A 14,217-nucleotide genomic window follows, 5' to 3' on the forward strand; every position below is an offset into this window, starting at 1 on the left:
GTCCATCAGAAGACATCCGTCGAACTTGGTCAGCACCTGGTCGCATAGCTTTCGAGCACGGATTTTGGCTACACGATTCTGTTTTATAGTCCGATTTGGCTGTTTTCTAGCTCGATACGACTTGATTCCTTCTCGGAGTCAAATTCTCCCCACGGTACTATGGACAGCACCGAATTTTCTGGCCAAATCACGGTCCGACAGATTGGAATTCCTCTTAATCGCCTTCAAAATCTTGCCACGCAGTTTTCGGTCGACAGTTCCACTCCGATGATTGGCTAGAGGTTTCCGAATCGTCGTCAATGTTTCCTTATACCGTTTTTTTAACGCGCCATACGGTATTTCTGGGCAATTTTAGCTGTTTAGTTAGCCTAGATACAGACTACAATGGATTTTCCAAATAACTGTGCCCAATTTTTTCCATCTTTCGGCTTCCATGTTGATTGTTTACAAAGTACAGTCAATTTGCGGAATGTCATAGTTACATACGAGAAGCTGACAAAATTACCGACACGTGGGCGCTTAGTTTTTGCTAAATATATAAATTTGATTATGATTAGTTCTTCAATACTACAAGCAAACATATTTGTTTTCCGGTGCACTATTCTTGAAAAAATCGATTTACTCAAGATACTTTTTAATCTATAGTTTATTGTTCTCATCGAGGTTTGTTAAAAGGAAAAAAATGAGAGAGGCCTCTGCCGTTGCTGAAAAAGGGAAAAGCCAATAAAAAATGTATCTATGCCTAACAGATGAAAATCCAACTGATTTCCCTCCGATTATCGCCGGCTTGTAGAGAGATGGATGCCTGCCTGCCTATATCCTTGTCTGCGCGAGAGAATCGGTTCTATAGGGTGGATTAGCAGATAGAGCGCAGCGTTCGCACTCAAGTATGAGCGGGTTCTCGCACCCCAATCTTACAATCCCGCAAGTAAAACAAATTTTCATTTTGGGCAAATTAACCGGGCTCTCTTCGGTTGGTTCGCGGTATTATTTTCCCTGCTGTTTCGCTCAGATTCACCTTTTTTCCCTTTCCCGGCCCCTTCGGGGGAAAGATGGCCCGGCAGATAGAGGGCGCGCAACGTCGAAACGTTCTACGGTCTACCGCTGGGTCTTTTCATCACATGGTACTTATTTCAGTTTGAAACAAATCACCGAACATTAAAAGTGAAATTCCTTGCTCGGTGCCGTCGTTTATTTGAAACAAGCGTGCTCGTTTGTTCTGTAATTGCCGAACTCGAATCGACGTGTAGGTTATTAATGAGTGCTAGAAGAATTAATATTCCATTATTCGCGACATCATCGGTCAATGGCGCGACATAATCCTGCTGCTTAGAGCGAAGCCTCGCGAAAAGTGCGACTTCAAGTGAAATTTCTCTAGGGAAAATCAGAATCAGTAAAAGCTACATAGCTGAAACTCCGATGTTTGAAACTCTTTGAACACAGCCAGGTGTTAATTGATGTTTTCGAATGCATCCCAGCATCAATCGTATCAAACTGTGCAGTATTTGTTATTTGCGAACCAGATCAAGGTTTCAATTCGGTAGACTACGGATTCGAGTAGGTACGGTGAACTGAGTGAGGATGATTGGCATTGAAGTTGGGCCAGGTTGATGAGGAGAACCAGACCAGAAGATCCCGGCTGATTTAGGGAAGGACCAGCATTGGCTACATCGGGTTACGGATTTTTTTGGGTAGGCTAGCGGTAGTTTTTGATGTGTGTTGTACTACGTGCAGAACCAGAGAGCAAAAAAAGGAAGAGTGGTGTTCTGCTGCCGAATGTGTGTTGGATGCCAAAATAGACATCAGTGCGATCTGTTTATTTTCGTGGTCCCGTAATAACAACATGTGTTCAGGGCAGGATCAACAGAAAAGATGCTGTAAATGATCTGTCTATAAAGAAACGAAAAGGCGAAAAAAGAAAGAGTGCACCATGAATAAGTGATTCTACCTATTAAATAGCTGTTGTATCACAAACGGTGAGTTTGCGGACAGGATTTGGCGGGAAAGTGGCCTTTTTATATCGTAGCCGTTCGCTATTATTTGACGTCAAAGCTGTTGTGTTTTCTTATGAAAGGAATATGTAGGCTTGTTTGGTTTAATCCCTTATGTCAGATCGGCTTCGGTGGAATTTTACTTGACATGTATTTTTTGAAACGCAAAACTGCACACAAAACAATAATTATAAACGTAAGAGAAACAGACCGTTGGAAAGGTTGAATGCTCAGAAGAGATAACTTCGATCTTGTTTGAGCTCGATGTAGAATTTTTGTTGTTTTTGAATGAAATTTCTAACGAAAACGATTTTTTTTTCATGGAAAAACATAACGTAATGTTAGTTGTTTTTACAACGAAGTTTAGAGAAAAATTGAACAACACAAATTTAAAAATTTTTCCAAAGATATGGGGGAAATAATGGCATGATGGACACACGATGCAAGATGAGCACTATCAGTTTTAGTTAAACTGTGTGCTGTTGAGTCTTTTTTCAAAGTCTAACTTATTTGAGAGTTCATATTTTCTATGAACTGTATAAATCACTTGGGTTTTTATTTGGTGAATGCATGGTTTTTTTTCGGAAAATATCATTTAGTTTCAATGTTGTGAAAAAATAATTTTTGAAGCAACTTCGAAACAAAAACTTCAACTTAAAGATCATCTTACCTCGTACGTGGGAAAGCCGTCGGATTTGTAGCGTTTAGTGTGCTTTCAGCAGTTTAACCAGGTCGTTTTTCTACTTATCATAATTTTTAAGTGTCTCACATCCCGCTCTAGCCATCCATAAGTTTTAACTTAACTTCTTTTATAAAACCAGGCGTAAGCTTAAGGTGCTCCTTTTGCCCTTATTCCCCTTCCTAGGTATTTATTGATGTTTAAAAACCATTTGGTTCAACACTAGGTTTACGGACTTTTTTAGCTATATCTATCTATATGGGAAACCGTCAATTTGACGGGTGGGAAAAAGCAACACTAAAGCAGGAGTGAGCAACCTTTAGAAAAAACGGGCCAATTTGAGTTTCAAATTTTTTCGGCGGGCGCACTTTAAGTAACACTGATTCTTTTTTCTTTAATAACTTTAACCATAAGTAAGGTGGTTAATCGATATTAAGCCCTTCTTTAACAAATTGGCCATTGATTGATAACTTTTAGTTCATGGATAGCTATCATTACAATAAAAATATTTTTAAAAACGTTTCAACCTTATATAGTTTAAATTTTTTTTTATTAAAAATACACTTAAAAAGGCTTTTAATTTAAGCCACACCACCAGCCGAAATCAATTAATCTAAGTAAATTTCCTTCTAAAAAAAGACATCATTTGCATTTTTTCTTCAACAAAAAACCCCAATTTTAGAAGGCCTTTCACGACTTACAAACATCGGTGGTACTTCCATTTGAAAGTCTCTAACGATAACTATTGATCAGAATGTTTTTTATTCGGAAATCGCTGCCTTCTTTGCGTTCAACATTGAATCGCTATCGAAATTTATTGGTTTAAATTTTTCTTTGCTGTGCATATTTTTGAGAAGTTTTTTTTTCTAAAAATTTAAATTTTAAGTTTGGAATAAGATCATTGCATTGGGATGTTGAGAAAAGTTTGAAGTTTCCATAATTTTAAGGATTTTGAAGCAAATTTTGTCGAAAAATCTAATTTACAGTTTTGATTGCTAATTCTTGATTTTTTTTTTAAACTTTTTTAAAGTGTTTTCTTAATTTAATTGAAATGCCACTGCAGGAAAAGGATTTTTTGTGACATTGATAATTAGAATTTCTAATATCCATTCCTAAAATGACTCAATATATCAATCTTTGGCATACTTTTTCGAATCAAAAATATTTCACTTGTTATTGGTTTCATTTTTTTTTGTCAATATTTCAGTTTTTGCAAATTTTATAAAAAAATGAATCATCAAAAAAACTTCTCTTCTGTCCATATTAACCATAACACATTATTTTTGCATGAGGTTTAAAAACAATCACTTTGCCATTGGACTTTGAATCAAATTGGATGCTCGTGCTCATCTGTAGCTTTAAAGCATTTCAGAATGTCCGGTTTATTCTCAGATATTCAAGAAATAATTCGAGACAGATCCAGTCGAGTCCGAATGTACGAATTTTATGGAAACCTGCACGAATTGCGCTCACATTTAGTTACATTATTAGCTTGAGCTTAGCTTGATTGACTACTCACATCCACCATTAATCGTTTAACCTGAAATGCCAATTTTAAAGCTTCTTTATTTTTTAAATAATTTTAAGTGTTTGCATTTCAAATTCCACGACCGCAGGCGTGGTTCAGTAGAACAAGTTCCACATCACCAATGGTTGCTACTCCGTGATTGTCCGAGGCCATCAATTTTGTTCAGAGGTCAAAAAAATGGAACCTGGGATTGGCTGCACATTCACAATGCTCAAAACTGATGCTCTCTCTTTTGACATCAATAACGGCGCCGGCCACGTCCTAGTAGTCAATAGATAGATTTGGAAAAAAAGAGAAAGGGATAAAAGAACAATATTGCGCATTAGGACCGAGGTTACCTCTGCATCCTAGCAAAAAAGTTATAGGTTGGCGGATTGGGAGAAAGGATATGACTAGGAGACACTTTTGACTAGTGTAACGATTTCATTAAGTACTCAACTCTACATTAGGCTACGCTTTACTATTTCCTGATGAAATACAAAAGTTTACTACAGCTGCAAAGGTTTAAAAAAAGAAAAAGTTCTCGAAATCTAGCTAACCATCGATTCTCGTCTTGCAACTTTGAAAATCATCTTATTTGAATAAAAAGATTCCAGTAAAACTTTTAAATATTCTTTTTGGATTTGAGTGTAAATTTCGATTGTAAAAAATAATTTGTCTCTTGATTATCTGTGAATCAACTAATTTGTTTTTCGAAATCTGTTTTAATTTGCTACTTCACGCGATACATTATTTGATTCAAGATTGATTCTAAACTTCCCAAGGTCCACTTTCAAGTTCGTTTATGTGGCACTATCCTGTTCCTCGTTTATACGATTTTTAAAATATCGTTAATAATCAACCGAAACTTATTGTATTCTACATCTCCAAATAAATCTCCAGGTTTGTTTAAAACAACAAAAATGATGTGAATAAGTCTTAATACAATTTGTGTAATCCATTTTTTTTTTTGCGAAAATAACCTTGCTCTTGAAAAACAAGAACAGAAAAACAGGAAGCATTAAAAATAACTATTTCTATTACTTTTTTTATTTACCAAGAGAGCATGGCTATTCTTCTTCTTGTTAAGACTTCAAAGGAATATAATCATTTAATTGTTATTTGTGTAGTTCAAATATTAGATTTTATAGTCAAGCATGCAAACTACAATTTTTTTAGTTGTACATGTTTGTAGATTTGGGTTTCAACTCCTAGAATTTGAAAAAATATTTGTCAAGCAATTTTGGTTAACAGTGCCGGCTGTAAACTATAGCTGTTTTGCAATTTTAGCTTTTAATTATTTAAGTTAATAAAAATAGAACATGTTCTTTATACAGGAGAGAATTTAACGTTTTTTTTTTAATCTTCAATGAGTTCCAAAATTCTTCTGACATTTAAAAACGCCTAAATTTATACTTCGTATCGGAAACATAGCTCCTGTAACGCCCAGACAGGAAAAATCGCCCGAAATCGGCTCGATTTTTGTCCGTACATCTGCTCGATCGGTCCGAAATCGTATAAGAAATCGGGCCGAATTTAGTAGAAAATCGTGCGAAAATGAAACACTTTTTCGGGCGACGATAAGTTTTTTCAACCAGTTCGAGCAGATCAAATGTCAAAACAAGCGGACCGTTTTCCAACCAAATCTGAACGGTTTTCGAACCGTTTCTGGGCCGATTGCCATCGTCCCTCCGAAATAAAGGACCGATTTCGGGCCGAAACCGAACGGTTTTTCGAACCGTTTCTGGGCCGATTGCCATAGCGTCCATCCGAAAAAACGGCCCGATTTCCGACCGAAACCGAATGATTTTTCGAACCGTTTCCGGGCCGATTGCCAAGCGTCCACCCGAAAAAAAAAGAATCGATTTCGGACCGAAACCGAACGGTTTTTTGAGCCGTTTCTGGACCGATTAGCATGGTTGCCATTCATTTAGGTTTTTTGGTTTGTTTACAAAAAGCTAGAGACTTTTATTTCATTTGTTTTTTATTTTTCCGTTTTTTTCTTCTAATTTATTTTTTGTTACCTCTTCTGCTACAAGACATTGCGATGTCTGGCGCAAGCTTCTTCTTGTTAAGCAATTCGTCCATTTTCAGGTGTTGATTAAATCCTTGGGATGACAACCACATCATGCGAAATCCATCTTCGGGGTACAATGTTGTGAAGAGATGGCTTGAGGGTTGTTCGAGTTTTCCAAACTTGACGCGAATTCGCCATCATCAGAAGGCAACATGAAAAGAAATACAAAAAGACAAGAGAAAAAAGGAAAAGCAAAATAGGATGTTAGTTCATATCATCTATCAACATATAATAAGAAGCCTAGCTCAAACTTATAATAAATCTAACTTAAATAACGTGATTGATATCGTCTATACTTATAAACAGAACAGGAAATTGATGAAGTGGGATTGAAAACTTGAAAATAATTATTGAACCTGTAATTTTTACGCTGTAATTTGTATTGAACGGTAAAACTACACACTATTAATTTTTTGGTGTAAATTTATGTCAAATTGGATGCACAAAATTGAAGCATCACTTTTGACTTAAAATTACAGTAGAAGAAACAGAAACGCTTCTTTTTTTTCGTCTCGTATCGCTCATAGTGAACAGTCGCGTTTCGAGATTTCGTCCAATATATCCGGGTGTTTCGTTCCGTTCGGGCGTTTAATACGGTGTTTTGTACCGCGCTATACGTTTTTCTGCCAAAGGCAGACCTCAGCTCGCCAAAGTGGTGCTATTATAGTGTTGGTCGACAAAAAAAGGTTTTTTTTCTGGCTAGCTGACTGCCCTCAACTGGTCACCACGAGGGCCGCCGCCATTGTTTGACTCATCATCATCATCAATCTGGTCGTTCTTGCTCGAGCCGAGACTTGACGTGGCAGCCATCTTCGAAGAAGGACCACGTGGTTGGGATCACCACTGAAGGAGCCAATCAAAACAAAAATCAAGTTTGTTATACTTTTCTTACTTTTCTCTATTTCTAATTCTATTTTTTCTCTATTATATATTTCGATCAAATTGAGCTTCGCTTTTATTTTCATGAAATATGAGCGAAGGCGGGGGGTCGGACCCGCCAGAGGTGGATGGTGAGCAAATCATCTATGAGGATGAGGAGCATCTGGAGGATTCAGCTGTAGCTGGTTCTTCGAATGCTCATCCTTCTCCGCCAGTTGATATTGCTACTCCATCTGCAGCTGCGGGAAAAACAACCCGACTCCGAGTTTATCCTGATAATTCATCCTCTTCTGGGCCGGGGGTGGTTTTCATCCGGCCCAAAACTAACGGAAAACCATTAAATTTAGTGCAGATCACGAAAGATCTGGCTAGGTGGCCCTCCGTTACCAGTGTTTCCAAAGTACGTCCGAACAAATTGCGCGTTGTTGTGGCCGACCGGAAGGCCGCAAACGGAATTCTTGCCAGTAATTTTTTTAATTTAGAGTATCAGCTCTATATTCCATCTCGAGACGTAGAGATCGAGGGTGTGATCACCGAATCGAGTTTGGAGGCTGAATACGTTAAGTCTCACGGCGTAGGTAAGTTCAAGAGCCTTGATTCGACTTCGGTCGGAATCTTGGATTGTCGCCAACTCATGACTGCCTCCGTCGTTGATGGCGTTACCAAGTATTCGCCTTCAGCCTCGATTCGGGTTACATTTGCAGGAACAGCCCTCCCTCATTACGTCTTGATTGACGGAATTTTAAGGCTTCCAGTACGCCTTTATGTGCCTCGCCCAATGCAATGCAAGAATTGCATCAAGTTGGGGCATACTGCTTCGCATTGCTGCAACAAGAAGCGATGCTTGCATTGTGGGGAGAATCATGGGGAAGGAGCATGCTCAGCAGTTGAGCAAAAATGCGTCTATTGCGGGGGCTCACCCCATGATATCTCCTCCTGCGAGGCATTTCAGGCAAGCTGGGATAAACAGAGGCGCTCTTTAAAAGAACGCTCCAAGCGTTCTTATGCCGCCATATTAAAGAGCGCCTCTCCACCGGTCCAACCTCAGACCAGTAACATTTTTTCTGTGCTGTCAGTTGACAATGAAGACACAGATACGGCTGATGAAGTTCAGCCAGTCTTCGTTGCAGGAGGCTCTCGGAAGCGAACAAAGGCGCCTTCTCCGAAAATACCAGCTAAAATAGCTACGGTTGTCTCTTCCAATAGAAACGAGAAAAAGTCGACTGCTGCTGAAAAGGAAAAACAAGTTCCTCCAGGTTTCCGCGGAAATGCACCACTGCAGAATAAACCAACAGCTGCGGGAGCTTCGCAAACCCAAACCCCAAACGTGATGCCAGAATCAACGACTCAGTCTGGGCTCTTTAAGTTGACTGACATTTTGAACGGATTTTTTTCGTGTTTTAATGTATCAGAACCCGTGAAAGACATTGTATTTGCAATGCTTCCTGTATTAAAGACATTTTTAAAGCAATTGATGCAAACTTGGCCCCTCCTTTCAGTGTTTGTATCTCTCGATGGCTAATTTACGCCGAGAGGTCGGAGATATCACTGTACTACAGTGGAATTGTCGTAGTCTTATTCCAAAATTGGATTCATTGAATTATTTACTTCATAAAACAAACTGTGATATCTTTGCATTGTCCGAAACTTGGCTATCTTCTCAATCTAACATCTCATTCCACAATTTTAATATTATCCGTCTGGATCGTGACGATTCTTATGGAGGGGTGCTTTTGGGGATCAATAAGTGCCACTCTTTTTATAGAATTCACCTTCCTTTATCAGGCGGAATTGAAGCTGTTGCATGTCATACAACAATAAGAGGTAAGGACTTATGTGTTGTCAGTTTGTACTGGCCTCAGAGAGTTGCAGTGGATCGAAATCACCTAGAGGACCTGTGCTCAGTGCTCCCTGAGCCAAGGTTGATCCTGGGTGACTTCAATTCACATGGAACTGTCTGGGGAGAACAAATTGACGATAGTCGTTCTACTCTTATCTATGACATTTGCGACAGTTTCAATTTAACAGTATTGAACACGGGTGAAAAAACACGGGTACCTAAACCTCCTGCAAGACAAAGTGCAATTGACCTCTCACTCTGCTCAAATTCACTATCATTTGATTGCCAGTGGAAGGTAGTCCATGATCCGAATGGTAGTGATCACTTACCTATCGAAATTACTATCACCAATGGGGTCAGCTCTTCGAACACAATAAATATGACATATGACCTTACAAGACACATCGACTGGAAAAAGTACTCGGACACAATTAAAACCGCCATCGACTCTATGCACGTTTTACCTCCTTTGGAGGAGTACCACTTTCTTTCTTGTCTGATACACGATAGTGCAGTTGACGCTCAAACAAAACCCATCCCAGAATCATCTATTCATCGAAGGCCTCCTAATCCATGGTGGGACCCTCAGTGTTCTAAGCTTTATAAGGACAAATCAACAGCATTTAAAGAATTTCGAAAACATGGAACTCTTGTCCATTTTGAAGCTTACGTTTCCCTTGAAAATCAGTTTAAAAAATTAACCAAGGGGAAGAAAAAGGCGTATTGGAGGAATTTTGTTAGTGGGTTATCGCGTGAAACATCCTTAAGTACTTTGTGGAAAGTGGCACGAAGCATGCGTAATCGATCATCTACAAATGAAAGTGAGGAATATTCACATAGGTGGATATTTAAATTCGCACGGAAAGTCTGTCCAGATTCTACACCTGTGCAAAAAATAATCCGGAACGTGCCTCCTGATAGGTCTGATAGTGGTCTAGACTCAAGCTTTTCGATGGTCGAATTCTCACTTGCCCTCCTCTCTTGCAACAATTCAGCTCCGGGAATTGATGAAATCAAATTTAACTTGTTGAAAAACCTTCCGGATGCTGCAAAATTTCGCTTGTTAAATTTATTTAACCAATTCTTGGAGCATAACATTGTTCCCCAAGATTGGAGACAAGTGAGAGTCATTGCTATCCAAAAGCCCGGAAAACCAGCGTCTGATCCCAACTCTTACCGTCCAATAGCGATGTTGTCTTGTATACGCAAATTGATGGAGAAAATGATATTGTTTCGTTTGGACAAATGGGTAGAAACAAATGGTCTCCTTTCAGATACTCAATTTGGGTTTCGAAGGGGCAAAGGGACAAACGATTGCCTTGCTTTGCTGTCTTCAGAGATACAAATGGCGTACGCAAAACGTGAGCAAATGGCTTCAGTGTTTCTAGACATAAAGGGAGCTTTTGATGCAGTCTCAATAGAGGTTTTGTCAGACAAGTTGCACTCCCGGGGTCTGCCTCCTCTATTGAACAACATCTTATACAGCTTACTTTGTGAGAAACATTTGAACTTTGCTCACGGAGATTTTGCAGTTAGAAGAACATCTTACATGGGCCTCCCACAGGGTTCATGTTTGAGTCCACTTTTGTACAACTTTTATGTGAGTGACATCGACAGCTGTCTCTCTGAAGGCTGCACTCTAAGACAACTTGCAGATGACGGAGTAGTGTCTGTCACAGGATCTACTGAGTCTCATCTGCACAGGCCTTTACAAGATACTTTAGACAGATTGTCTTCCTGGGCTTTGGGGCTTGGGATTGAGTTTTCCCCTCAGAAAACGGAAATGGTTGTTTTCTCTAAGAAACGTAGACCTGCTCAACCTAAGCTTCAATTCCTAGGCAGAACGATCACTCAATCGAGGAGTTTCAAGTATCTTGGGGTTTGGTTTGATTCCAAGTGTACCTGGAGAGCCCACATTGAGTATCTGAAAGGAAAATGCCAACAAAGAATCAATTTTCTCCGATCAATTACTGGCACCTGGTGGGGAGCCCATCCAGAAGATCTTATCAAATTGTATCGAACAACTATTCTATCCGTTATGGAATATGGTAGCTTCTGTTTCCAGTCAGCTGCCAAAACTCACCTCATCAAACTAGAGCGTATCCAATACCGTTGTCTCCGTATCGCTTTGGGCTGTATGCCCTCAACACACAACATGAGTCTTGAAGTTTTGGCAGGAATACTCCCTTTGAAAGATCGATTCAATTTACTATCACTTCGGTTCCTCATCAGGTGTGAGGTCATGAACCCATTGGTGATTGTAAATTTCGAAAGGTTACTTGAGCAAAATGTTCAAACCAGATTTATGTCTATATACCATATCCTCATGTCAATGCAGGTAAACCCTTCTTCGTATTCTCCAACTCGTGTTTGTAGCCCAGACTACGATCATTCTTCTGTCCAGTTTGATTTGTCTATGCAGCAGGAAATTCGTGGAATCCCGGATCCGCATCGTCCTCTTCTGATTCCAAGAATTTTCGAAGCTAAATATAGACACGTCGATGCTGATAAAATGTACTTTACCGATGGATCACTTATAGAGGAAACAACAGGATTTGGAGTGTTCAACGAAATATCCAGCGCATCTCACAGTCTCCAGTCACCATGCTCTGTATATGTTGCAGAGTTAGCAGCTATTCACTGGGCTTTGAATAGTATCGCCACACGACCTATTGAACACTACTATATTATAACTGATAGTCTCAGCTCTGTTGAAGCAATCCGCTCTATAAAACCAGGAAAATTCACGCCGTACTTCCTCGAAATGATACGAGATATATTGACCACTTTATCAAGACGTTGCTTTTCTATCACCTTTATCTGGGTCCCCTCACATTGCTCAATAGCAGGCAATGAGAGGGCAGATTCCCTTGCAAAAGTGGGTGCGATGGAAGGCAACATTTACCAGCGTGAAATCGTTTTCAACGAATTTTACTTCTTGGCTCGAAGAAACTCTCTTGTCAACTGGCAGCGTAGATGGGACGAGGATGAGTTGGGTCGGTGGTTCCACTCGATTATCCCAAAGGTAAGCCTTAAACCCCGGTTTAATAGATTGAACCTGACTCGGGATTTTATTCGTATATTTTCCCGTCTCATGTCCAATCATTATTCCATGAATGCGGTACTCTATCGTTTAAATATTGCTGGCAGCAATTTATGCGGATGTGGTCTAGGTTACCATGACATCGAGCATATTGTTTGGTCGTGTGAGGACCACCTATTCGCCAGAGCGAACTTTATAGATTCCCTTCGGGCCCGAGGAAAACCACCCGACGTTCCAGTGAGGGATGTATTAGGTATGATGGACTTGGACTATATGTTCGAGATATACCTTTTCCTAAAAGCTATCGATCTTCGACTATAATTCTCTTTATTTTCATATTTCCCTTTCTATCTTTCTTTTTCTTCAAAAAAAAAAAAAAAGTGAACTAGATCTAAGTACACAATTGTAATCAAACAAAACGAGTTTGGCTCCTTAAAGCCTAAAGGTATGAGCCGTTTCAAATAAATAATTTACAAAAAAAAAAAAAAAAACAGAAACGCTTGAAGCTATAAATTCTTAGATAATAATTTTATGACATATTCGACATAATGTTATATCGTCGATGATGTAAATTTATGTCAATTTGAACGCACAAAAGTGAAGCATCCTTTTTGACATAAATTTAGATCGTTTCAGAAATAAAATTGCTTTGTATAGAGTTTTCAACAAAAAATTTGGTAAATTTGAACAGTTTTCAAAAATACTGATCATTAAACATTCATTTAGTAAGAAGCGCTTATTTCAAACTCGCATGTCTTAGCTCTTTAGCACCATCTGCATTTCAATTTTTGTAACAATTCTTTAAAAAAAAATGTCATCAGATACTAGAAACCATAAATATTGCGATATTTTATTTCTAGAACAATAAGCTACTCCAAAAACACGTAACGTCTTCATAAACACGATCGCACTCACCTAATCATTCGACTACGAAACAGAAAGCAATTTGATAGTGTCTAATTCTGCTGTAATAAATTTCGAAATTTGCCGTTTTCAATACCTGTTTGTTTTTCATTTCGAAAAAATTACTGAAATAACAGTGTACATAAATACGATAGTAAATATTTATAAAAAGTCAAACAATGATAGCATGTTAAGTTGTTTTAAAAGATTGTTAGGTAAAATAAAAAAAATCTAGAATATTTATTGCTTTCATTGAAAGATGAACTAGATTTGAAAATTTATTCTCTTGGACAGAAAAAAGTTATGCAGAATTAGTGATAAAACATTATGAAAATGTACTTAGCTTGTAGTTGTCGCTGATGAAGACCTTCACCGTTTGAACTTCGAAACGCAATGCTAACGCTAGCAATGACAAGAACCTCCTATTTAACGAATTCAGCGCCATCTCTATTCGTTTTTTGTCTGATTTTCCAAACGCTTTAACAAAATATCTCCACCGCGTCATCCGTAAAACAAAAAAAACGAAAACACAAATCACAAATTTTTCATAATTTTTGAAACTATTTTGATGAACTTAATCCCGGATTTTGATGAACGTAATCCCGGACACTAAATCTAACGATTCCTAGAAATTTGCTAATTTTACGTTAACAGGACACGCACAATTTCAATTTTTATTTTCACTCAGAACGGCTTGCGTTTATCCAAAACCAGTGCTACCAGACCAACCTGCGCTCACATTTAGTTACATTATTTTAGAAATTCAGCAATGATAAAAATTAAATAAGGATTGATAATAATGGAGATATGGGTGCAAAAATGAATTTTTAGAATTATTTTTTTTTAGCATTGGTAAATTTCTTGAAGAATTGATGAGTTTGGAAGAAGAATTTAAATTTGAAGTGACTCAATTAAATTATCTCTGATTTTGTTCGAATAGTACTTTAATTAAGCTAAAATTTTTCGGGATATTGTGCGGTTTTTGGACGAGGAAATTTAAAATCATATGCCCGATTTTTGCCATTTTTTTTTTTTCTAAAAATCGACCATATATGCCTGGCAAAAATATGTGTAAGTAAAATTTGGGAATGATTTTAGCCTAACAATTTTTTTCAAACTTTTCTGGTCCGATTTCAAGGATTTTGAATTCAAAAGAACTCAATAATTGCAGCATATTAAAAAAGGTAAAAATCGGAATGATTGTGGAACAAATGCAAACACAATCAAGTGAAGTGCACATTTGATGAAGTTTTCGACATATCATTCTTTTTGGTTTTCTATGGACTTCGCGACTAATT

At 38.2% G+C, this 14,217-nt stretch overlaps 1 protein-coding gene across 1 annotated transcript in view; it reads left to right on the forward strand.

Moving 5' to 3' along the window:
* Positions 1-1,153: 1,153 nt before the first annotated feature.
* LOC129747144 (calmodulin-lysine N-methyltransferase) overlaps positions 1,154-14,217 on the forward strand; it is a 54,996-nt gene continuing 41,932 nt past the window's right edge. Inside the window, exon 1 of the mRNA XM_055741185.1 lies at positions 1,154-1,976. The gene's annotated coding sequence lies outside the window, so the exon portion shown is untranslated. The remainder of the gene's footprint in view (positions 1,977-14,217) is intronic.

This window comes from Uranotaenia lowii, chromosome 2, assembly GCF_029784155.1.
Source record: "Uranotaenia lowii strain MFRU-FL chromosome 2, ASM2978415v1, whole genome shotgun sequence".
Classification (NCBI taxonomy): Eukaryota; Metazoa; Arthropoda; class Insecta; order Diptera; family Culicidae; genus Uranotaenia; species Uranotaenia lowii.